General features: G+C 51.5%; 1 protein-coding gene across 3 annotated transcripts in view; it reads right to left on the bottom strand.

Annotated features, from left to right (window-relative positions):
• Window positions 1-26,238, bottom strand: part of SCARB1 (scavenger receptor class B member 1) — a 505,116-nt gene that overhangs the window by 344,549 nt on the left and 134,329 nt on the right. Inside the window, exon 1 of one of the 3 annotated variants that reach the window (XM_069215381.1) lies at window positions 10,815-10,933. The exons of the other annotated variants lie outside the window; for them this stretch is intronic. The gene's annotated coding sequence lies outside the window, so the exon portion shown is untranslated. Of the gene's footprint in view, window positions 1-10,814; window positions 10,934-26,238 lie in introns of those variants that run through there. 3 annotated transcript variants of the gene reach the window in all.

The following is a 26,238-nucleotide window of genomic DNA, read 5'->3' as shown; positions in this document are numbered from 1 at the left end:
CTGGTACGGAGGGGGAGGGGCAGTGCAGTCTGGTACGGAGGGGGAAGTGCAGTCTGGTACGGAGGGGGCAGTGCAGTCTGATACGGAGATGGGGGGGGAGGTCAGTGCTGTACGGAGATTGGGGATCAGTGCAGTCTGGTACGGAGATGGGGGGGTCAGTGCAGTCTGGTAAGGAGATGGAGAGGGGGGGTCAGTGCTGTACGGAGATTGGGGATCAGTGCAGTCTGGTACGGAGGAGGGGGTCAGTGCAGTCTGGTACAGAGGGGGGGCAGTGCAGTCTGGTACGGGATCAGTGCAGTCTGGTACGGAGGAGGGGGTCAGTGCAGTCTGGTACGGAGGAGGGGGTCAGTGCAGTCTGGTACGGAGATGGAGAGGGGGGGTCAGTGCTGTACGGAGATTGGGGATCAGTGCAGTCTGGTACGGAGATGGAGAGGTGGGGTCAGTGCTGTACGGAGATTGGGGATCAGTGCAGTCTGGTACGGAGATGGGGGGGTCAGTGCAGTCTGGTACGGAGATGGAGAGGGGGGGTCAGTGCTGTACGGAGATTGGGGATCAGTGCAGTCTGGTACGGAGATGGGGGGGTCAGTGCAGTCTGGTAAGGAGATGGAGAGGGGGGGTCAGTGCTGTACGGAGATTGGGGATCAGTGCAGTCTGGTACGGAGATGGAGAGGTGGGGTCAGTGCTGTACGGAGATTGGGGATCAGTGCAGTCTGGTACGGAGATGGGGGGGTCAGTGCAGTCTGGTACGGAGATGGAGAGGGGGGGTCAGTGCTGTACGGAGATTGGGGATCAGTGCAGTCTGGTACGGAGATGGGGGGGTCAGTGCAGTCTGGTAAGGAGATGGAGAGGGGGGGTCAGTGCTGTACGGAGATTGGGGATCAGTGCAGTCTGGTACGGAGGAGGAGGTCAGTGCAGTCTGGTACGGAGGAGGGGGTCAGTGCAGTCTGGTACGGACGAGGGGGTCAGTGCAGTCTGGTACGGAGATGGGGGGGGGGGGAGGTCAGTGCTGTACGGAGATTGGGGATCAGTGAAGTCTGGTACGGAGATGGGGGGGTCAGTGCAGTCTGGTACGGAGGGGGGGCAGTGCAGTCTGGTACGGAGGGGGAGGGGCAGTGCAGTCTGGTACGGAGGGGGAAGTGCAGTCTGGTACGGAGGGGGCAGTGCAGTCTGGTACGGAGATGGGGGGGGAGGTCAGTGCTGTACGGAGATTGGGGATCAGTGCAGTCTGGTACGGAGGAGGGGGTCAGTGCAGTCTGGTACGGAGATGGAGAGGGGGGGTCAGTGCTGTACGGAGATTGGGGATCAGTGCAGTCTGGTACGGAGGAGGGGGTCAGTGCAGTCTGGTACAGAGGGGGGGCAGTGCAGTCTGGTACGGGATCAGTGGAGTCTGGTACGGAGATGAAGGGGCAGTGCAGTCTGATACGGAGAGGGGGGGGTCAGTGCAGTCCGGTACGGAGAGGGGGGGCAGTGCAGTCGGGTACGGAGATGGAGGGGCAGTGCAGTCTGATACGGAGAGGGGGGGGTCAGTGCAGTCTTGTACGGAGATGGGGGGTCAGTGCAGTCCGGTACGGAGAGGGGGGCAGTGCAGTCGGGTACGGAGATGGAGAGGGGGGGTCAGTGCTGTACGGAGATTGGGGATCAGTGAAGTCTGGTACGGAGGGGGGGAGCAGTGCAGTCTGGTACGGAGGAGGGGGTCAGTGCAGTCTGGTACGGAGATGGGGGGGTCAGTGCAGTCTGGTACGGAGAGGGGGGGCAGTGCAGTCTGGTACGGAAATGGGGGGGGGAGGTCAGTGCTGTACGGAGATTGGGGATCAGTGCAGTCTGGTACGGAGGAGGGGGTCAGTGCAGTCTGGTACGGAGAGGGGGGTTCAGTGCAGTCTGGTACGGAGATGGGGGGGCAGTGCAGTCTGGTACGGGATTAGTACAGTCTGGTACGGAGATGGAGGGGCAGTGCAGTCTGGTACAGAGGGGGGGCAGTGCAGTCTGGTACAGAGGGGGGGCAGTGCAGTCTGGTACAGAGGGGGGGCAGTGCAGTCTGGTACGGGATCAGTGCAGTCTGGTACGGAGATGGAGGGGCAGTGCAGTCTGGTACGGAGAGGGGGGGGTCAGTGCAGTCTTGTACGGAGATGGGGGGTCAGTGCAGTCTGGTACGGAGAGGGGGGGCAGTGCAGTCGGGTACGGAGATGGGGGGGCAGTGCAGTCGGGTACGGAGATGGGGGGGCAGTGCAGTCTGGTACGGAGAGGGGGGGGCAGTGCAGTCTGGTACAGAGGGGGGGCAGTGCAGTCTGGTACGGGATCAGTGCAGTCTTGTACGGAGATGGGGGGTCAGTGCAGTCTGGTACGGAGAGGGGGGGCAGTGCAGTCGGGTACGGAGATGGGGGGCAGTGCAGTCGGGTATGGAGGAGGGGGTCAGTGCAGTCTGGTACGGAGATGGGGGGGTCAGTGCAGTCTGGTACGGAGATGGGGGGTCAGTGCAGTCGGGTACGGAGATGGGGGGCAGTGCAGTCGGGTACGGAGATGGGGGGGTCAGTGCAGTCTGGTACGGAGATGGGGGGGTCAGTGCAGTCTGGTACGGAGATGGGGGGGTCAGTGCAGTCTGGTACGGAGAGGGGGGGCAGTGCAGTCTGGTACGGAGAGGGGGGGCAGCGCAGTCTGGTACGGGATCATGCAGTCTGGTAAGGAGATGGGGGGGTCAGTGCAGTCGGGTACGGGATCAGTGCAGTCTGGTACGGAGATGGGGATCAATCCTGTACCGCGATGGAGGATCAGTACGGAGATGGGGGGGGGGGAATCAGTGCTGTACGGAGATGGAGGATCCGTGCAGTCTTATACGGGATCAGTGCAGTCTTGTACAGAGATGGGGGATCAGTGCAGTCTTGTACAGAGATGGGGATCAGTGCAGATGGGGGAATCAGTGCTGTACGGAGATGGGGGATCAGTGCTGTACGGAGATGGAGGATCAGTGCAGTCTTGTACGGGATCAGTGCAGATGGGGATCAGTTCTGTACAGAGATGGAGGATCAGTGCAGTCTTGTATAGAGCTGGGGGATCAGTGCAGATGGGGGATCAGTGCTGTACGGAGATGGAGGATCAGTGCAGTCTTGTACGGGATCAGTGCAGATGGGGGATCAGTGCTGTACAGAGACGGAGGATCAGTGCAGTCTTGTATAGAGCTGGGGGATTAGTGCAGATGGGGGATCAGTGCTGTACGGAGATGGAGGATCAGTGCAGTCTTGTACGGGCTCAGTGCAGTATTGGTTGACAGTCAGGTTACCCTCTGTCCAAGCAAGGACCCTCACTCTAGTCAGGGTAAAAGAGAATCACCCTCAGCTAACCCCGCTTACCCCCTTGGTAGCTTGGCAGAGCGGCAGGCTTAACTTCAGAGTCTAGGTGTAAAGTATTTGTACCAACACACATGGTAACTCAGTGAAAACACTACAAAATGACAACACAGGTTTAGAAAAATAGAAAATATTTATCTAAACAAAACAAGACCAAAATGACAAAAACCCACAATACACAAGTTAACAAATAAAAATCAAAAAGAGTCTCAGTAGTTTCAAACACACACTAACACTGTTGGCGTGAAAAGGTACCCTGAGTGCGTCAAAAATAGCCTCGTAGCCACGGTATTGGGGCTCCAGGGGATTCCTATGGGCTGCAGCATCTCTTTTGCCACCCATAGGGAGCCAATGCAAAGGCTTCTGCAGAACTGCCATCGCAGCCTGCGTGAAAGGTGCAAGCACCATTTCACAGCCAGTTACACCGCACCAGGTCACTAATAAGTCAGCCCTACAGCAGGCCCTCCAGCACTGAGGGCAGGGTCCAGAGCACCTGTGTGTGAGGGCACCCCTGCACTAGCAGAGGTGCCCCCACATCATCCCGGACCATTTTCCCGCACTTCGTGAGTGCAGGGACGCCATTTTCCACGTGCACTGAATATAGGTAAATTCCTATGTCCAGCTTCACAATGGTAACTGAATATGGCCATGTAAGGTGTCTAACATCTGGGAATTCTACCCCACTGGTGAGTCTAACATTGGTTGTATAATTCCAAGCACTCTGGGGGCTCCACAGTGGACCCCCAGTACTGCCAAACCAGCCTTCTGAGGTTTTCCAGGCAACCCCAGCTGCTGCCACCTCCTGTTGCTAGAGCCGCTCAAGCCCAGGAAGCAGAACAAAGAATTTCCTTTGGGAGAGGGTGTTACACCCTCTCCCTTTGGAAATAGGTGTTACAGTCATGGGAGGGGTAGCTTCCCAGAGCCTCTGGAAATGCTTTGAGGGGCACAGATGGTGCCCTCCTTGCATAATCCAGTCTACACCGGTTCAGGGACCCCCCCCCAGTCCCTGCTCTGGCGCAAAACTGGACAAAGGAAAGAGAAGTGGCCACTCCCCTGTCCATCACCACCCCAGGGGTGGTGCTCAGAGCTCCTCCAGAGAGTCCTGGGGTTTTGCCATCTTGGATTCCAAGTTGGCAGGGCACTCCGGGAGCACCTGAGTGACCAGTGCCAGCAGGTGACGTCAGAGCCCTCCCCCTGATAGGTCCTTACCAGTTAGCTGACCAATCCCCCTTTCATGGCTATTTAGGGTCTCTCCTCTGGGTGTTGATTCGGATTGCAAGACTCCAGCAGGAATCCTCTGCATCCTTTACTTCACCTTCTACCGACAAAACTGCATCTGGAACCTCCAGGAACTCTACAAACTGCAACAAAGAAGCAAAGACGACTTCTGCAACATTGTTTCTTCAGCTCCTGCCAGCAACTGTTTCCAGGTTGTGTATCCTCCGAGGACAGCCTGTCTTCATCCTGCACCAGAAGAACGAAGGAATCTCCTTGAAGTGAAGGAGTCACGTCCCTGCATCAGCAGGCACCTCTCTGCAGCGACGACCGGTGGCTTGGGTCCCCTCTCCTGAAGATGTGCATGGATCCAGCAACACGGGTGGTGGACGGAAGTGGTCCCGACGGTCCTAAAGTCCAGCTGTACAACTTTGGTGGAGGTATGAGCTTGCTTCTCCACGTAAGACAGTATCCCTGTGCACAGCGTGTTTTGCACTTGCCAAGGCTTGTTGGCATCCTTCCATGAAATTCTTCGTGCACCCTGCAGCTCTGGCCCCTGGCACTCCTTCCTAGGACGTGCAGCCTCCTGTGTGGTTCTCCGGCAGCGTGGGAGTCTTGTGTAGTGCTGCGCATGCCTACTTTTGCACCTTCTTTGTCCCCGTGCTGTGGGACTCCTGTGCACGCTGACTGGTCTTCTGAGGGCTCTCAGAGTTGCTGAGAGCTCCAACTGACTCCCCCTTCTGGGCAGAGTCCGCCAGGTCCCTCCTGGTCCCGGGCAGCACCATTTTCCGCTAACTGCGAGCTTTGCGTGTGCCAAGGCTTGTTGGCGGAATCCATCGACGCAAACCAGACTGCAATCATCCAAACAGCGTGGGACATCATCTGCACCAACCACAATTCCGCATTCGTCTTCTTGGGTGCAGTACTGACTGTTCTTCTTAACCGGTGGTTCTTCCTTTTCACGTTCATCCGGGTTAGCAGGGGCTCCTGTTCTCCCTGGACTCTCCAGCGCTTCTTGGACTTGGTCTCCTTCTTCCACAGATCTTCAGGTCCAGGAATCCACCGTTGGTGTCTTGCAGTCTCTTCTGGTTCTTGCATAATCTTCTATCACAACTTCTTGTGTGTCCTAGGAAAATTACTGTTATTTACTCCTGCTTTCCTGGGCTCCGGGGTGGGATCTGTTACTTACCTTTGGTGTTTTCTTACACTTCCAGCGCCCCTCTACACACTACACTTTCCTAGGTGGGAAACTGACATTCACATTCCACTATTTTAGTATATGGTTTGTGTTCCCCCTAGGTCTATTGCGACCTATTGTGATTTTCACTATTTGCACTGTTTCCCAACTTTTTTACAGCTATTTCTGCATTCTAGTGTATATATTCTGTGTCTATTACTTACCTCCTAAGGAAGTATAGTCTCTAATGTATTTTTGGCATTGTGTAACTAAAAATAAAGTACCTTTACTTTTGTAACACTGGGTATTTTCTTTCATGTGTGTGAGTACTGTGTGACTTCAGTGGTATTGCATGAGCTTTGCATGTCTCCTAGATGAGCCTTGGCTGCTCAGCTACCCCTAGAGAGCCTGGCTTCTAGACACTGCCTACATTTCACAAATAAGGGATAACTGGACCTGGTATAAGGTACAAGTACAATAGCTACCCACTACAAACCAGGCCAGCCTCCTACATCCGCCTATCCTACCCTGCAGGCCAACCAAGGACATCCTTTACTAGAGACATTCAAACCAATACCCAACATACAGCTGATGGCCAGTGTTGCACCATATAGACCTCCAGATTCCCTGGAAGTCTTGGCCAGCAAAGGTCATGATGTCACTACTGAAAAAAATAGCTTCACTCCATCCATAACCTCTTAGCTCAGAAGTTTTTCAAAAGGAATTTGAAGCCAGTGGTAGTGAAACCCCCACTTTTTAAAGCCACTTTCAGCTCACACAAACCAAGGAACTTTTGTCCATTTCACTACTGCACTTCCTGGGCGGACAACTGGAAAAGCTGGTGCTCCCTTAGCTATAACAATTTAGAGACACATGGCATCCTAAGTGCATCTCAGGTAGGCTTTTGCCCAGGGCGAAAGTCTACTACTGGTGTTAGTATTAGCTTCTGATAATTTAAGGTGGCTTGTGGCTGGTGGCATCTCCACACTGATCCACTGGTGGGTTTGGCAGCACTGAGCACAGCATCCTTCTACAAACTCTCACAACTTGTAACTTATCATTTCCCTAAACGGACTGCATCCGTGAGATCTGAGCCGTCGGTCCATGGCCATATCTGGTCACGGGCAGCCAGAGCCTTAGCGATGGTATCCTACAAGGTTCCGTGAGACCAGGTTAGAGATTGTTGCTACATGTACACAGATGACACACAGTCACCTTTACAATTCCTCGCTATTCATTGAATATTACCAGTCCCCACTCTTCAAATTGAATGAATGAATATTTTTCTATCGTCCGCTAATAGAGGTCATCAACTTTTCTCAAGTTTATCCATCAAAGACTGAAACATTTATTACCCGATCCCATTCAGCGATTGGGCGTAGACATCCTGGCCGTGACTATGGATCCATCTCCCCTTCACCTGAGGGGGTTCACAACCTAGGGGCCTTGTTGGACTCCAAGTTGGCCCTGGTTCCACAACTCCCAAAAAAGGCCACTACCAGTCACTATCATCTTACATAATGAAAAGAAGGTTCCCCTTAATCTAACAAAGTTTACACATTCCTGTGATGGACACGTCGATCCAGTCAAGAATCCACCAAGCCATCTCCCTGTCACCAGAGTTACATGATGTTTACCTGCAACAGCTGCAGCTCGTGCAGAAACATCTGCTCCAGTCACCGCCGAAGCCCCACATCAAGCACATCTTACCTGCTCCTGAAGGCCCTCCACTGGTTGTCCAGAGAGCTCAGAGTTAAACCCAACACTTTATCGTTTATTAACCTGCCTACGACACCAATCCCATATTAATGGGAACGTTTTCCTTTCATCGTCCCTACCGGGCACTTCATTCCTTGTCTCAAACCCCTCTTCTTGTTCTGAGAACTCATATGGCCACCAGTCTGTGGAGCTCTCTTCCTTCCACCTCGCGAGCTTAATCAAATAGAAAGGTTTTCAGAAGTGCTAAAAATGCTGGATATTCTATGGTCAGGAATAGTATGAGGGACAAGCATGACAAAATGGTGGCCCGACATTATATAGGTAACTTTGGGCATGGGGCAACCATGGTATCTTAATGGCATCAATGGCAAAATACCTGTACTGGTATATTGTATGCAACTTTTGGCAGAATGGGGTGTCCAGGACAAAATGCTGGTGACATTAGTGACATGTGGGGAGGACACAGGGCAGATTTTGAAAAAGTGAGGGTAACTCCTGGGGAGCAACAGGCCTCTGGTCTTTGCACGTCATGAAGACACCTGTGCCCCAACTCACTCTTGCACACATCGTTCTACTAAGCCACACCCAAAACACGGAAGGACCTCCCTCAGCACGTTAGGCCCTCCTCCTCACGTCTTGAGGTCCGCAAGAAGCTGAAGACCAGCAGTGGCTGCCGCATAACTCAAGGGGAGTGGCGGGGTGCAGACGCGAGGTACAAATACTAATAAAAAAGCACTTACCTTGCTTGCGTCCCTGCCGCCTCACGCTCATCTTCCTCTAGAGTCCCTCTGGGGTTTACTTTGTTTTATTTTTCTGCTTCTGGCTCAGCCAGGGAGGTGACGCTCCTTCACGGTAGCAAAGGAGCTGCCCCTGCCGAAGACATGTCTCTTCAAATAACTCCGAGGAGGCCGTACGCCCCCTCACTGCCCAAGCGCCTGGATACCTTTATGGGTGATTAGTGTGCTCTATAAAACTACACCACATAAATATTTCATGAGTGGCATTTCAGAGCTTTCACAAATGTATGTGAAACACTGCTTTAAAACGCACCATGGGAGTTCATTTTTTAAATATTGTTTCAGGGAGTTAATCCCGCCATTTACACGACTTAGAAGAAGTCAGGCTTCCTCACCGGAGCATGGGGCAAGTTTTACACTCCACAACTTTGAAAGATCACCAGTCACTAGTGGCATAACAAAAACTGAGGGGAGGCCATAGCAAAATACATTGAGGGCCCCCTGACTCGTGTTTACTGTGCTAAGAGGGCAGTGCTTAATTTGAGACGGCGGTTTCCGAAGCGGGACACTGGCACTTATTTTTCTGCTGCAAGCATTTACTGCGAGCTAAAGACACATATGGGAAAGACAGAGAAAGAGTAAAACAGAAAAGCGATACAAAGGAAGGAAGCAAAAAGATGCAAGAGTGAGCTGAAAGGGCAGGGGGTGCCTGTAAATGGATTGAAGAGGCCTGAGATAGTTTCAGGATTACGCTGCCTCAGTATTTCGTGTGTCGGAGTACTTTACATAACACTATGACAATGGATCATGCGTGTTTCAATAAGAGTATAGAAAATGTTCCATACAATAAAGGGGACTACAGGATTCACATCATCCATTCTGGCTGGCTTTTTTTTTTTTTTTTTTTAAAGAGTGCTGGATCTGAGGAAGCATAAACTCAGGATTCAGAAAGTAACAGTGGTTAGGGTTGGCTTTACCAATAACATTGATTTCTACCCAAACAAATCCTTTTTAGGAAAATTAGGATAGTCAAAGACTAGTGAAAAAAACATAACTTTTTACCCCGTACCATGCAGCGCTTTGATGGCAGTTCACAGCTCGGCGCTACATTATGATTGTAAATTATGAACTACACAGTAACAAAAGGATCTCTGTGACAAAAGCAGTATCTCACTGAGCACTGCACACAAAACAACATTCTGTGATCTGCAAAGTACACGTCCTTGCAGTAGCCGTGTTAACCCTTGGCGCTACCTTACGTGAGTCAAAACTGACACTAGACCAAACTCTGACCTCTTTCCAGGAGGTGTATGAACCACCAGAGCTATCTTGCACATTTATTGTTGCCTAAAAAGTGTTGGATATACAAGGAACTCTGCAGTGCTTTTAAAACTGGCCCAAACTCTTGCAGTCTCCCGGTACTCCGAAAACTGCATCAGCCCCTGATGGATGCAACAATCTCTGCCTGTCCGTGCAAAGGTTGGGAATAAAACGTACCTGTTTGTTCCATGCACGTCCCTTGCTTGTGTGACAGGCAGTGAAGGCTGCAGAATCAAGCCACCTGTGTGGCTGTTGCGACCCCGGGTCCCCAAATACCACAGCCCCCCGCCCCCACCGCAGAGGAGAGAACGGGATATGTGAGGTCTCACCTGTGACCTGGAGCTCAGGGGGGCTGAGGGAAGACTGGGGTACCCCCGGACACCACACGTGCAAGTTTACAGTGCGCAAGGGCGCAGGACCAGAGAGTGGCCCCCGCAGCACCGTGTGTAATATCTGCATAAGTAGAGAACGAACTGCCCCCAGGCCCAGGAAGTCCCTGGGGGTACTGAGCTCAGGGGGGCTCCTGGATCTCGGGGGCTGGTGTTACACCGGTACCAGGAGCTACTGGGTCACTGAGCCAGGGTGAGGTCCGAGTGCACCCTGGAGAGACGCACAGACGGTGGGAAAACTGCAAACTCCATGAACAGGAAGGTTTTGGCTATTTGGGTCTGAATGAGATGCTAGCGGTGAGGGCAGGACTAGGCAGCAGGGCCCCGCGCAGAGCCCAGACACCCCCTCTCACAAGGAGGGGGAAAGAGACCTTTTACTCCCAGATCACAATTTGTCAGACTTCAAGGTTTACTTTCAAATGTAACTGCATTTAGTGTTCAAAAGGCCACACGTGACGTTAAACAGAGGTGATGACGTGGGGCATTTTTTGTAGGAACCGATTTTTTGTACCAGACAGTACTTGTCACAGTTCAAAAGCAGCGAGTCACGAGGCAGCACATACCAGAGTGGACGATACCAGCAAGAAGGAATATGTGTCTGTTTGTATGTGCTATAGCGCCAAACTGGACAAAAGGCAGCCAAGCGCTGTACAGCACCAAAGGCCAGCGCACACAACGGGTAACAGCAGAGTTTGTGGACTCTTAAGGCATTGGGATGAGGTGTCCTTCAAAGAGCCAAGTCTACAAGTCAGTCTTTCCTCAACTGCAGCAGCATTGAGGGTCCTGGTGGATCTGGGGGGCCGTGCCACACCCGGGGTGCACAGATAGACCGGGCTGCTGCTAGAGGCGGTCGGTGACCTCCAAACATGCATTACAAATAAACATTAAACAAAGAAAAAATACAACTTTCACTTACCTTCTCCTGCAGGACGTCCTCAACGTTCTCCAGTATCTGGGCCCAGACTTCACTACCGCAGCCGATCCAGGCGCTGCTCTCACGCTGTTAAGCAGCATGAGTGAAGTGTCTGCATTGGCTCAGCGCTCAGAGGCACCGGAGGCCTCTCTCCAGCCCAGGTAGGTGGAGAGGTTTGAACTGCGCATGTCGGGCTGGCTGTAGCAAGACAACCGGCCAATCCGGCAACTGCATTACAAACCTGAAGTGGTCACTCCTCACTGCGGCCAATCAGCAGCAGCGACGCACAGGCCCTGTCCCCACCCTCAGACCGGCAGAGAGTAAAAAATAAAATGGTAATAAAATGATTTTGCAGTGTGAGGTTGAGGCTCCCGCTGTCTTGTGTTTACTTCTCTCAGGCTGCAGTGGGACACTGTCCCGGCTGTGGGGACCAGAGAAACACCAGAGATGGTGACCTTGTCTGCGAGGTGCGGATGGTGATGGCTTTCTTAAAGATGCCACTAGTGTTGAATATGGTGCAGCCAGGGAGGAGCCAATGGAGCCCCAACAAGATGGGGCTCAGATGATCTTAGTTCTACACTGAAGTAATATGTGTGGATGAGATGCATCTTCAATAGGGAAACAGAACTTGATGCTTGAAAAATGTCGACGTGCGGCATCTATTTCCTGTAAGATACTGTCCACTTCTGGCAAAGGTAATAGTCTAATAAATGTATTCCACGTGTATATGTACGTACTTAATGCATGAGAGCAGTGAGTGTGATATACCATGTGTGTGCTTGCGGTGTGTATGTAATGCAGGACAGCAGTGAATGTGATATATCCTGTGTGTGCTTGCAGTGTGTACGTAATGCAGGACAGCAGTGAGTGTGATACACCATGTGTGTGCTTCCAGTGCATACGTAATGCAGGACAGCAGTGAGTGTAATATATCCTGTGTGGTCTTCCAGTATCTATATAATGCAGGATAGCAGTGAGTGTGATATATCCTGTGTGCCTGCAGTGCATACATAATGCATGAGAGCAGTGAGTGTAATATATCATGTGTGTGCTTGCAGTGTGTACGTAATGCAGGACAGCAGTGAGTGTAATATATCCTGTGTGGTCTTCCAGTATCTATATAATGCAGGATAGCAGTGAGTGTGATATATCCTGTGTGCCTGCAGTGCATACATAATGCATGAGAGCAGTGAGTGTAATATATCCTGTGTGTTCTTCCAGTATGTACATAATGCAGGATAGCAGTGAGTGTGATATATCCTGTGTGCCTGCAGTGCATACATAATGGAGGAGAGCAGTGAGTGTAATATATCATGTGTGTGCTTGCAGTGTGTATGTAATGCAGGACAGCAGTGAGTGTAATATATCCTGTGTGTGCTTGCAGTGTGTACGTAATGCAGGACAGCAGTGAGTGTAATATATCCTGTGTGTTCTTCCAGTATGTACATAATGCAGGATAGCAGTGAGTGTGAATTATCCTGTGTGCCTGCAGTGCATACATAATGCAGGATAGCAGTGAGTGTGAATTATCCTGTGTGCCTGCAGTGCATACATAACGGAAGAGAGCAGTGAGTAATATATCCTGTGTGTGCTTGCAGTGTGTATGTAATGCAGGACAGCAGTGAGTGTAATATATCCTGTGTGTGCTTGCAGTGTGTATGTAATGCAGGACAGCAGTGAGTGTAATATATCCTGTGTGTTCTTCCAGTATGTACATAATGCAGGATAGCAGTGAGTGTGAATTATCCTGTGTGCCTGCAGTGCATACATAATGCAGGATAGCAGTGAGTGTGAATTATCCTGTGTGCCTGCAGTGCATACATAACGGAAGAGAGCAGTGAGTAATATATCCTGTGTGTGCTTGCAGTGTGTATGTAATGCAGGACAGCAGTGAGTGTAATATATCCTGTGTGTGCTTGCAGTGTGTACGTAATGCAGGACAGCAGTGAGTGTAATATATCCTGTGTGTTCTTCCAGTATGTACATAATGCAGGATAGCAGTGAGTGTGAATTATCCTGTGTGCCTGCAGTGCATACATAATGCAGGACAGCAGTGAGTGTAATATATCCTGTGTGTTCTTCCAGTATGTACATAATGCAGGATAGCAGGGAGTGTGATATATACTGTGTGCCTGCAGTGCATACATAATGGAGGATAGCAGGGAGTGTGAATTATCCTGTGTGCCTGCAGTGCATACATAATGCAGGATAGCAGTGAGTGTGAATTATCCTGTGTGCCTGCAGTGCATACATAACGGAAGAGAGCAGTGAGTAATATATCCTGTGTGTGCTTGCAGTGTGTACATAATGCAGGACAGCAGTGAGTGTAATATATCCTGTGTGGTCTTCCAGTATGTACATAATGCAGGATAGCAGGGAGTGTGATATATCCTGTGTGCCTGCAGTGCATACATAATGGAGGAGAGCAGTAAGTGTGATATATCCTGTGTGTGCTTGCAGTGTGTATGTAATGCAGGACAGCAGTGAGTGTAATATATCCTGTGTGTTCTTCCAGTATGTACATAATGCAGGATAGCAGTGAGTGTGATATATCCTGTGTGCCTGCAGTGCATACATAATGGAGGAGAGCAGTAAGTGTGATATATCCTGTGTGTGCTTGCAGTGTGTATGTAATGCAGGACAGCAGTGAGTGTAATATATCCTGTGTGTGCTTGCAGTGTGTACGTAATGCAGGACAGCAGTGAGTGTAATATATCCTGTGTGTTCTTCCAGTATGTACATAATGCAGGATAGCAGTGAGTGTGAATTATCCTGTGTGCCTGCAGTGCATACATAATGGAGGATAGCAGGGAGTGTGAATTATCCTGTGTGCCTGCAGTGCATACATAATGCAGGATAGCAGTGAGTGTGAATTATCCTGTGTGCCTGCAGTGCATACATAACGGAAGAGAGCAGTGAGTAATATATCCTGTGTGTGCTTGCAGTGTGTACATAATGCAGGACAGCAGTGAGTGTAATATATCCTGTGTGTCTGTGCCCAAGGTTTGTAATGCTGGAGAGCAGCAAGTGTAATGTATCCTGGTTGTGAGCGCACTAGGTTTGTAATGCTGGACGGCAGTGAGTGGAATGTATCCTGTGGGTGCTTGCAGTGTGTACATAATGCAGGATAGCAGTGAGTGTAATATATCCTGTGGTATGCCCTCGGTTTGTAATTCTGGAGAGCAGCGAGTGTAATGCTGGACAGCAGTGAGTGTATCCTGTTTGGGTTTGCTAGATCTTTAGTTAGTGTGTGTTAGAATTGGGGTGTTTGGTTGGCAGTCAGGTTACCCCCTGTCAAAGCACGGACCCTTACTCTAGTCAGGGTAAAGGAAAATCACCCTCAGTTAGCCCCCGCTCACCCCCTTGGTAGATTGGCACGAGCAGGCAGGCTTAACTTCAGAAGCAAGGTATAAAGAATTTGTACCAATACACACAGTAACTCAGTGAAAACACTACAAACTGACAACACAGGTTTAGAAAAACAGGTAATATTTATCTAAACAAAACAAGACCAAAACGACAAAAATCCAACATACACAAGTCAAGATATGAATTTTAAAAAGAATAAGAGTGCTAATCCTTTAGAAAACAGTCACAACGCTGTTATTGCACAAAAGTACCTGGGTAGCGTCAAAATGAAGCCACATGGGCGAGTGTGCATCGAAAAAGGCCAGCGATGCATCGTTTTCTCATCTGCAAGCAATAGCGTGCGTGGTTCCTCCTTGGGTCGGGTCAACATGCGTTGTTTCTTCTCTCCCGCAAGAGAGCGATGTGTTCATCCGGATAGGCATCTTAGGTCCAGGCAGGCTTTGCGTTGATTTTCCGCGCCCAGTGATGTTGCGTTGAAATTCGGTTGCATGGTGTCAAGAAACTGCACTGCGTGGGGGCTTGCGTTGTTAGCAGCTGCTGCAGGTGTTGCATGTCGTTTCTCCAGCCGCGTTGCGTCAATCTCTCAGCTGCGATGCAGGTGGAGCATCGATTTTAGCCACGAGACCGGCGGCGCATCATTTTCAGCCACGATGCGGTTGGTGCATCAAAAGTTTCCCCGCACTGCGGTCTTTGCGTGGATTTCTGTCCTTTTCCAGCAGCTTCACCTCTTAAGTGCCCAGAGACAGATTAGGGCACCACTTGGCAGGAAGGGCTCTCAGCAGAAAGCCCAAGTGCTGGCAGAGAGAAGTCTTTGTTGTCCCTGAGACTTCAACGACAGGAGGCAAGCTCGGTTCAAGCCATTGGAGATTCTTCACTAGTGGGAAGTCACACAAAAGTCAGTCTTTGTCCTCTTTCAGGTAGAAGCAGCTGCTGCAGGCCAACCCAGCAAAGAACAGTCCCAGGCAAAGGGGCAGTACTCCTCCTCCAGCTTCTCCAGCTCTTCTCCTAGGCAGAGGTTCCTCTTGGTTCCAGAAGTAATCTGATTTTCAGGGGGTTTAGGTGCTCTTCTTATACCCCTTTCTGCCTTTGAAGTAGGCAAATGTCAAAGAGAAGTCTCTATTGTTTTCAAGATCCTACCTTGTCCAGACCAGGCTCACTTTGTGTCACTGTCTAGAGAGAGGTGCAAACAGCCCAACTGTAAAACTGACCCAGACAGGGAGTCCACAAACAAGCAGTCACTGAAAGGTTTAAGCAAGAAAATGCCTACTTTCTAAAAGTGGCATTTTCAAACACACGATCCAGAAACCAACTCCACTAAAAGATGTATTTTAAATTATGAGTTCAGAGACCCCAAACTCCCCATGTCTATCTGCTCCCAATGGGAATCTGCCCTTTAATAACATTTAAAGGCAGCCCCCATGTTAAACTATTAGAGAAACAGGTCTTGCAACAGTGAAAAACAAATTTGACAGTATTTCACTGTTAGGACATGTAAACCACATAAGTACATGTCCCACCTTTTACAATCACTGCACCCTGCCCCTGGGGCTACCTCGGGCATAACGTAGGGGTGCCATAAATGTATAAAAAGGGAAGGTTTAGGCCTGGTAAGTGGGTACACTTTCTAAGTCAAATTGGCAGGTTAAAACTGCACACACAGACACTGCAGTGGCAGGTCAGAGCCATGTTTACAGAGCTACTAAAGTGGGTGGCACAACCAGTGCTGCAGGCCACTAGTAGCATTTGATCTACAGGCCCAGGACACATCTACTGCACTGTACTAGGGACCTACCAGTAAATCAAATATGCCAATCATGGATAAGCCAATGTACACATAACATTTGTACAGGGAACACTTACACTGTAGCACTGGGCAGCAGTGGTAAAGTGTCCAGAGCGAACAAAACAGCAAAAACAGAGTCCAGCACACAGAAGCAACCTGGGAAGTAAAAAGAAAAGTTAGGGGAGACCACGCCAATGATGCCAAGTCTAACAGTGTGAAAGAGCCTCACATTCTGCAGCATCAGCACCAAGAGCCAGTAGTGACAAGAGCCTGGAAGTCAAAACTGCAACATTAGCACTTGGGCTTGTGTGTTCTCGTTTTTAGTCTCAGCCATGTGACATCCACGTGGAATGACTCATCTAACTCACACAACAAACAGAGCCTGGAATAATCTCATACACCTCTGTACCCATGTGGCCCCCAAACACATTCAGGCATCTTTGGGCTCCCCTCGCACAAGTGGCATTTGTGGGATCTCTTACTAACCCTCAGGATCCCTTGGATCAAGTCACAAGAGGCCCAGGCAACCCTCATGTGCCTCGCTCACACCCCTGCACCTCAAGAAACCCACACATACCAGGGTAATCCCAGGGTCACCTCACACACACCCCAGCACCCCAAGAAACAAACCCACACATACCTGGGTAATCCCAGGGTTATGTCACTCAAACCCCAGCACCCCTAGAAACCCACACATACCCGGGTAATCCCAGGTTCACCTCTCTCAAACATGAGCACCCTAAGAAACCAACACATACCTGGGTAGTCCCAGGTTCACCTCTCTCAAACCCGAGCACCCCAAGAAACCCACACATACCTGGGTAGTCCCAGGTTCACCTCACTCCCATTCCAGCACCCCAAGAAACCCACACATACCTGGGTAATCCCAGGGTCACCTCACACACTCCAGCACCCCAAGAAACCCACACATACCTGGGTAATCCCAGGGTCACCTCACTCACAAACCAGCACCCCAAGAAACCCACACATACCTGGGTAGTCCTACGATCACCTCACTCACACCCCAGCATCTCAGGAACCTCACACACCCCAGCAGCCCAAGAAACCCACACATACCTGGGTAGTCCCAGGTTCATTTCACTCAAACCCCAGCACCCCAAGAAACTCACACATACCTGGGTAGTCCCAGGTTCACCTCTCTCAAACCCCAGCATCCCAAGAAACCCACACATACCTGGGTAATCCCAGGGTCACCTCACTCACACCCCAGCATCCAAAGAAACCCACACATACCCGGGTAATCCTACAGTCACCTCACTCACACCCCAGCACCCCAAGAAACCCACACATACCTGGGTAGTCCCAGGTTCACCTCTCTCAAACCCCAGCATCCCAAGAAACCCACACATACCTGGGTAATCCCAGGGTCACCTCACGCCCACCCCAGCACCCCAAGAAACCCACACATACCTGGGTAATCCCAGGGTCACCTCACTCACACCCCAGCACCCCAAGAAACCCACACGTACCCGGGTAATCCTACAGTCACCTCACTCAAACCCCAGCACCCAAGAAACCCACACATACCTCAGTAGTCGCAGGTTCACCTCACTCACACCCCAGCATCCAAAGAAACCCACACATTCCCGGATAGTCCCAGGATCACCTCACTCAAACCCCAGCACCCCAAGAAACCCACACGTACCCGGGTAGTTGCAGGTTCATCTCACTCACACCCCAGCATCTCAGGAACCTCACTCACACCCCAGCATCCCAAGAAACTCACACATTCCCGGATAGTCCCAGGATCACCTCACTGACACCCCAGCATCCCAAGAAACTCACACATTCCCGGATAGTCCCAGGATCACCTCACTGACACCCCAGCAGCCCAAGAAACCCACACATTCCCGGATAATACCAGGATCATCTCACTCACACCCCAGCACCCCAAGAAACCCACATGTACCCGGGTAGTCACAGGTTCACCCCACTCATCTCCCAGCATCCCAGGAATCTCCCAAAGTGCCCTGTTTTTTTCTGGAATTGCTTCAAAAACCTGGGGAGACCCAAGACCAAGTGTTGGGACAGGATTGCTGCGGTCACTTCCTCTCCAGCAGCTGTCAGGGCTCAGTGTTGTGCCTCATCCCTGCAGCACTTCGTGGCACGTCTCATACAGAAGGGTGAGGGGGTGGGGACCCCCAGGCAATGCCACACTCATCCACCACAGGAGAGGCGCTTGTGCTCAAGGCGCTGTGCAATGTCTGAGCTTCTGTGTCCAGGGCCAGGGGTCGCCCCTGGACTGCACTCTGGGCCTGAGACGGCGCTGGTGGTCCCGCTGGGCCCTCCCAAGGGGAGCTGCACTTCCGGTTTCTGGGCTCTCCAGGGGCAGCTGCACTTCCGGTTTCTCTGCTTGACTCTGATTAGTGTCTGTTCTCGAGTTGTGGCACTTTGCCTCTTCACTTGCGAATGCAATCTAGTGAGGGCTCCTTGTTATCCCCATTACCACCCGCAAGCTCCTGTGTGTTTCCTTCAAGTTGGGCTTTACTGCAGCTCATGCTGTCCATGGTGCTTCGAAGCTGGCAGCGTGGCACTTTGGACACTTTTTATTTATGTGTAGCCTTGCTGCCTGTGACCTTTCTCTTCACTAAATGTTTAGTTGTTTTATTTCCAATATTTATTTACAAAGAAGGCTTTCTGCAAAGGCCTTGGATTTAGCTGGAAGAATTCAATCCAAGAAACACGTTTTGGAGCAGCGGATACTGGACCTGGGGGGCCAAGGCGAATCCCAGCTTCGCCTAGAAAGGCAGATGCAGGGGTGAAGCTGCAGGAGTGAGAGAAGGGGCAGGAGCAGGGGTGAACCTGCAGGAGTGAGAGAAGGGACAAGAGCAGGGGTGAACCTGCAGGAGGGACAGGGGTGAACCTGCAGGAGTGAGAGAAGGGACAGGGGTGAACCTGCAGGAGTGAGAGAAGGGGCAGGGGTGAACGTGCAGGAGTGAGAGAAGGAAAGGAGCAGGGGTGAACCTGCAGGAGTGAGGGAAGGGGCAGGGGTGAACGTGCAGGAGTGAGGGAAGGGGCAGGGGTGAACGTGCAGGAGTGAGAGAAGGAAAGGAGCAGGGGTGAACCTGCAGGAGTGAGAGAAGGGGCAGGGGTGAACGTGCAGGAGTGAGAGAGAAGGAAAGGAGCAGGGGTGAACCTGCAGGACTGAGGGAAGGGGCAGGGGTGAACGTGCAGGAGTGAGAGAAGGAAAGGAGCAGGGGTGAACATGCAGGAGTGAGAGAAGGGGCAGGGGTGAACGTGCAGGAGTGAGAGAAGGAAAGGAGCAGGGGTGAACCTGCAGGAGTGAGAGAAGGGGCAGGAGCAGGGGTGAACCTGCAGGAGTGAGAGAAGGGACAAGAGCAGGGGTGAACCTGCAGGAGTGAGAGAAGGGGCAGGGGTGAACGTGCAGGAGTGAGAGAAGGAAAGGAGCAGGGATGAACCTGCAGGAGTGAGAGAAGGAAAGGAGCAGGGATGAACCTGAAAGAGTGAGAGAAGGGACAGGAGCAGGGGTGGACCTGCAGGAGTGAGAGAAGGACAGGAGCAGGGGTGAACCTGAGGGGTGAGACTGGGCAGGAGCACGGATGAACCTGCAGGAGTGAGAGAAGGGACAGGAGCAGGGGTGAAGCTGCAGGAGTGAGAGATAGAGAGGAGCAGGGATGAACCTGCAGGAGTGAGAGAAGGGGCAGGAGCAGGGGTGGACCTGCAGGAGTGAGAGAAGGGGCAGGAGCAGGGGTGAAGCTGCAGGAGTGAGAGATAGAGAGGAGCAGGGATGAACCTGCAGGAGTGAGAGAAGGGGCAGGAGCAGGGGTGAACCAGCAGGAGTGAGAGAAGGACAGGACTAGGGATGAACCTGCAGGAGTGAGAGAAGGGGCTGGAGCAGGGGTGAACCTGCAGGAGTGAGAGAAGGGGCAGGGATGAACCTGCAGGAGTGTGAGAAGAGGCTGGAGCAGGGGTGAACCTGCAGGAGTGAGAGAAGGGGCAGGGGTGAGCCTGCAGGAGTGAGAGAAGGGCCAGACGCAGGGATAAACCTGGAGGAGTGAGAGAAGGGGCAGACGCAGGGATAAACCTGCAGGAGCGAGAGAAGGGAAGGAGCAGGGGGGAACCTGCAGGAGTGAGAGAAGGGGCAGATGCAGGGGTGAACCTGCAGGAGTGAGAGAAGAGATGAACCTGCAGGAGTAAGAGAAGGGGCAGACGCAGGGATGAACCTGCAGGAGTGAGAGAAGGGGCAGGAGCAGGGATGAACCTGCAGGAGTGAGAGAAGGGACAGGAGCAGGGGTGAACCTGCAGCAGTGAGACAAAGGCAGGGCGGGTCTGTGGTGGATGAAATGGGCACGAGTTGGAATCAAGACCCCGCAGCATTTGTACCCTGCACCCCGATACTCTCAGTGGCAGCCACAAGCTTGCGAGCAACGCCTGAGTGACTGCAATTCTCGCGTTACAAATTAAGCACTGCTTGTTGCACACAGTAGTTCCAAACACTTACATCTTTGTGATGGGACAGCACCACTGCCCTGAAACCTCGACGCGTGTTTTAAAGGCTAATGAGAACCCCACGAAGGGTTCTATCTGTGGCACCCTGCCAGTGTCTGGTGCTCACACCCTGCTTCCTCTGGAGGCACTACGTAGACTTCAGTGCACTATACTGGGATGTAATGCACAAACTACCTGCCCTGTAGGACGACAATAAAACGCTCATCTCATACCAGACTTGATGTCCATCCACAGTAAACACAAAAAGAAAAGTTTATGAACCCTCCTTTCAGGACTTAGGGGCGTATTCACAACCCCTGTGAGCCACTGGACCGTCATGTTTTTGGGCGCCAGTGCAGACCCATATCTACGAGGCCACGCAAAGCCACTTTGTGTAGATTTTCATGGCCTCATATATATGGAGTAAGGCAAGGCAGCGCAAGTCACTGTGGTCAGGGGCGTCCCGTGGGCATTGTGGTGGGGTTTCCCACCCAACAGCCATGGGTTTTGATGCATTCCCAGATATACAAGGACGTGTAAACCTGGGAATGCGTTAAAACCGCACGCCTCCCCAGGGGAGGCGCAACGAGAAGCGTTCTGCAGCACACATAGAAAGAGCACAATGACTCCATGGATTGCTTTGTGCAGGAAGGTGCCGGCATTGGTGCCAGGCAGCCAAAGGGGCGCCAGTGCAGGGGGGCAGGAATGAGCCATATTTCAGAAGTACAGTGCATTTGTACGTGCGTGCATTTCCTGTGGCGCAGGGTGGTGCAGCGAGGCGACGAGCTGTGCTGCCCTGAGCCACTTGTGAAGTAAATATGCCCCTCATAGTGTAATTATCTGAAGACTGTCCTGGGACCAGCAGAGTGCGTTTCAACACAAGGCCTGGACCAGAGGAGGCACCTCGCGGACCGTGGCCACGCAAGAGGCATTGAGTTTGTCACACATTTCATCTTTGGCGACACAAGGCCAGGGCCAGAGAAGGCGCCACGCGGACCATGGCCGCGCGAGAGGCATTGAGTTTGTCACGCATTTCATCTTTGGCGACACAAGGCCATGGCCAGAGGAGGCATCTCGCGGACCATGGCCGCGCGAGAGGCATTGAGTCTGTCACGCATTTCATCTTTGGCGACACAAGGCCTGGACCAGAGGAGGCACCTCGCGGACCGTGGCAGCACGAGAGGCATTGAGTCTGTCACGCATTTCATCTTTGGCGACACAAGGCCTGGACCAGAGGAGGCATCTCGCGGACCGTGGTAGCGCGAGAGGCATTGAGTTTGTCACGCATTTCATCTTTGGCGACACAAGGCCATGGCCAGAGGAGGCATCTCGCGGACCATGGCCGCGCGAGAGGCATTGAGTTTGTCACGCATTTCATCTTTGGCGACACAAGGCCAGGGCCAGAGGAGGCATCTCGCGGACCGTGGCCACGCAAGAGGCATTGAGTTTGTCACGCATTTCATCTTTGGCGACACAAGGCCATGGCCAGAGGAGGCATCTCGCGGACCATGGCCGCGCGAGAGGCATTGAGTTTGTCACGCATTTCATCTTTGGCGACACAAGGCCAGGGCCAGAGAAGGCGCCACGCGGACCATGGCCGCGCGAGAGGCATTGAGTTTGTCACGCATTTCATCTTTGGCGACACGAGGCCGTAGGAGGCACCTTGCGGACCGTGGCCACGCAAGAGGCATTGAGTTTGTCACGCATTTCATCTTTGGCGACACGAGGCCGTAGGAGGCACCTTGCGGACCGTGGTAGCGCGAGAGGCATTGAGTCTGTCACGCATTTCATCTTTGGCGACACAAGGCCAGGGCCAGAGGAGGCATCTCGCGGACCGTGGCCACGCAAGAGGCATTGAGTTTGTCACGCATTTCATCTTTGGCGACACAAGGCCATGGCCAGAGGAGGCATCTCGCGGACCGTGGCCACGCAAGAGGCATTGAGTTTGTCACGCATTTCATCTTTGGCGACACAAGGCCATGGCCAGAGGAGGCATCTCGCGGACCATGGCCGCGCGAGAGGCATTGAGTTTGTCACGCATTTCATCTTTGGCGACAACAATATGTCTTTAGTTATAAACCAGTCTCTTGCTGTAAATGTCAGAGAAGCCATCAATCACCGAATTCATCAGAACATTAGTGGCCCTTAATCCGATGAGAAGCTGCGTCTGCTCAGCCACCCCCTAAAGGCCGCACTCATTCCCTGTCCGCGTCCCAGCACCATCAGTCACGAACACAGCTGCCAAGTCTTCAGTCTGCTGATGAGTAACAGTTCCATGCTTTCAGTCTGTTTATCAGTATGGGTCACACTTTGCCTTGATCTGCTTATGATAAAATGTCACCCAGTTACTAATTTCAGAAGCTTCCCCTTTTCTGAACATTACTGGACTAAAAGACGCCTTAAAACTGCAGTTTATTGTGTAAAATCGATGCACTCAGAGGAGACGCACATCCCTTCATGGAAGCGCCTACTCTTAGCCCGGGACGGTCAGACTCGGGTTATCTCAGTATTGGTGTACAGGAGAAACCGCGTCATGGGCACTGGTGGGCACATTATGGCCACTGGTGGGCACATTATGGCCACTGGTAGGCACATTATAGCCGCAGGTGGGCACATTATAGCCGCAGGTGGGCACATTATAGCCGCAGGTGGGCACAATCTGCAGGACAGTAAATTGGGCACTTGACTGCTGGATCTCAGTCTGCCGAGAGTCAGGAACAGATGAAGAGTTAAAGGTTCAGCAGGAATCACGGACCCTGGTGCAGGCAAAGACAAGGGGTCTCCTTGAGTAGTGATATACCACAGTCATCAGGGATCAGTTGCGCCCTCAAGACCTGGCTATTCAAATGAGCCGCTGGAGTCATGGAAGCGCCTGGATACCCTCGAGGGTGATTAGTAGCGCTTTACAAACCCTGGCTGATGTACCACAATAACCCGGTTCAGCAGCAGCACCCACAGGAAGGGGCCAAGCAACTGTTGGCACAGAGTCCATCACTGGCACTGCCAACACCTGTCTCTCGTGAAGGAACCTTCCCAGGTGGACCACACACTACTCCTGAGCTCTAACGTTTACTACAAAAGAGCTGGGCCACAAATGCGCTAAGATAACATGTAGAAGGCACTATGGAGTCCTGCCGCCTCGAGCCTCGCCACCTCCACGCGATGCTTTCCCGTTCGCCCCTCCACTCGCGCCTTCTCTCCATGTTGGGTCTCCACACCCTCACCCGTCGCTTCCTACCAATCCCTCATCCTGGTCCTTTCACTCGGGCTCCCCTCTTCCTCCCTCCACTCTCTTTGGCCATTTTACATTCTCTAGCTTTTCTCTCCCACCTACTCTCTGCCACTCGCCTCCAGCTCCGCTTCTCATCTCCTCAGGCCGGACCACCCTGAGGAGTCGGGCGGGAAGGTTGGGGGCTGGTTTTGCAGCAGAGGGGGACGGTTTTCTCACTGGGGGGCCAACTTTGCAGAGGTGCTGCAAACTCGGCCCCCAGAAACGTAAGCAGTGTTACGCACTCTTCCCCGCACCAGCCCCTGTCAAATTGCTTTTCAATAAAAATCTCTTTTATGCGGCCTGTTTTCCTATAAAGAAAATGGGATGCATAAAAAAAGTGAAAAGCTTTCTTTTCATGTTTTTTTACGAGCAGGCAGGGGTCTGTGGAACCACTGCCTGTGGGTCTCCTGTGGACTTCTTCCCGTTTGCGAATGGGTTACCATCAACTTCTAGTTCGTAACAAAATGTGGATGTTTTGCAACCCCATTTCAGTCGCATAACATTTTTACACACCAATGCAAATCGGTATTAGGAAGGGACACCATAAACACGCCCCTTACAAATACTGATTCGCATTCCTAAATTGCGATTCGATAACAGACTGACACATTACAATATGGGTTTGGCACATACGAAAATGCCTTTTAGCATTTTCAAATGGGCGAATTCTGCGAATTGGGGAGTTTGTGAACACAAAAATGCTTAGCACATCGGGCCCGTAGAACAGATTTCGTTCATGGCAAACACAATAAAAGCGTCATATGTAACACGAAAAATTGCAGAAATAAAATATTTTGAAAACCAGCAGTTGCAAGCTATAGTAAAATGTGCAAGCGGAAATGGCATCAGCGACAGGTGGTGAAAACTACATGATCAAATTCCAAGACGATATTGATCAGTCCAAGGGCACAGGCTTGGGTTCTTCAGCCCGCCCTGGGCACCTGCCAGCCAGAGGGAGTCTAGGACACAATGACTCTCGCGCAGACATGCGACGTGCACAGAGGTTGTGTACATCACCTCCTTCTCCACCTTTCAAAGAAGGAAAATAACAAAAGAAACAAACAGCTCAACAATTTGACAGAGGGACCTTAGAGTGGCCAGAAATCCTTGCTTGAAGCCACACAGGCTGGATTTTCTGATGATGTATTCCGAAATACTGACGATCCTTTGGGATTCTCTTGCACTAAACGGAGGCCCATTGTCCGATGTTGGGGCGTCTACCCCTTGGAGCAGAGAGCGCATCCAACAAGGGCAGTAAAAATGGTGCTCTAGATGCTGGGAAACGAGACTATACTCTCCCCTAACAAGTGGACACTTGCAGAACTGGTTGGGCCATCAGAGTCGTTTCTTCACTGGGTCGCATCCAGCTTCAGGAAGTTTGGACATCATGTCCCTGGAGGTGAATGTTTCTCGTACACTGGCACAGAGGACATGAAAAGCACATCTTCAAGGAGTGCATCACTCCAGAAACCAAAGGGCCGGACCTAAATATTGGCGAACGAGTTACTGCGTCACACTGCGGGAAATACAAATCCCGTAGGATATAATGCGATTTAGATTTCAGTGGACGGGAAATCAGTCACCGTTGTGACGGAGTGAGCCATCCGCCGAGATCTAAGTCAGGCCCTTTGTCTCAGTCAAATGTTGTTCTTTCACTGTATCACCTTTCAATCGGCATCAACCACTGCCTTCCCCCATGATCCATCTTGGATTTACAATATCACCAAGCAGCAGTTCACTTTATGACTCTAACTGGTTCTGAACTACCTATTATTTTGGTTTATAGATATAATACCTTTGGGTAACTTGTTAACATAATTAACATATTTCTATTTGTTTTCCTTTATTACACAAACAACTTATTGAAGAGTTGGATCTTCAGTCGGTGGTTTAATCCATCCAGTTTCCAATATTCACTCAGGTATTGATTGCTTAACTATGAAACGTATCTATTCTTCTGTAATTGTTCCGCTGCTATTTGCGCCCTCAGTGGGTGAGACATGTAGTCCGCCGGATTGTGGTCTTTGCAAGCCTTTTGTATCATTTTATAGACATATTCCCTGAGACAAAAGCCCCAGCTCTCTTTTCTTAGGGGTATTTTTGCCTTTGGATTTTTCCAAACAATGCTAGAAGCGCTCGATGATCCGAGACAATAGTGAATGATTTGTCAAATACAACAACAAGCGTAGTGTCTGCCAGGCCAAACAACTGCAAGACTTGGTTCCCGCTTGAGAAAATGCTTGTTCCAGTTCAGATCCAGTTCGACTGGCGCACAACGCTGCTCAGCTTGGCGATTCTTGGCATGGCTTGTGTTGGTGAACTAAAATGGAACCGAATAAGAGGCAGCACCCACGTCGCCAGCACCTGCGAGACCCAATGTTCAGCACTCAGCAACATCTGAGTGGAAGAGCCCACACCAGTCTCCTGGACAGTCCATGCCCTCACAAGTCCAGCATCCCGTCCCATGCCAATGCACACGCACCACTTCCAGACACGCCTGCTGAACCTAGAGGCCATGCTAGTGGGCATGCACA

Source organism: Pleurodeles waltl, chromosome 11 (genome assembly GCF_031143425.1).
Source record: "Pleurodeles waltl isolate 20211129_DDA chromosome 11, aPleWal1.hap1.20221129, whole genome shotgun sequence".
In the NCBI taxonomy this organism is placed as follows: Eukaryota; Metazoa; Chordata; class Amphibia; order Caudata; family Salamandridae; genus Pleurodeles; species Pleurodeles waltl.
Note: the sequence above shows the minus strand (reverse complement) of the source record. Positions and strands in the feature narration are given on the sequence as shown.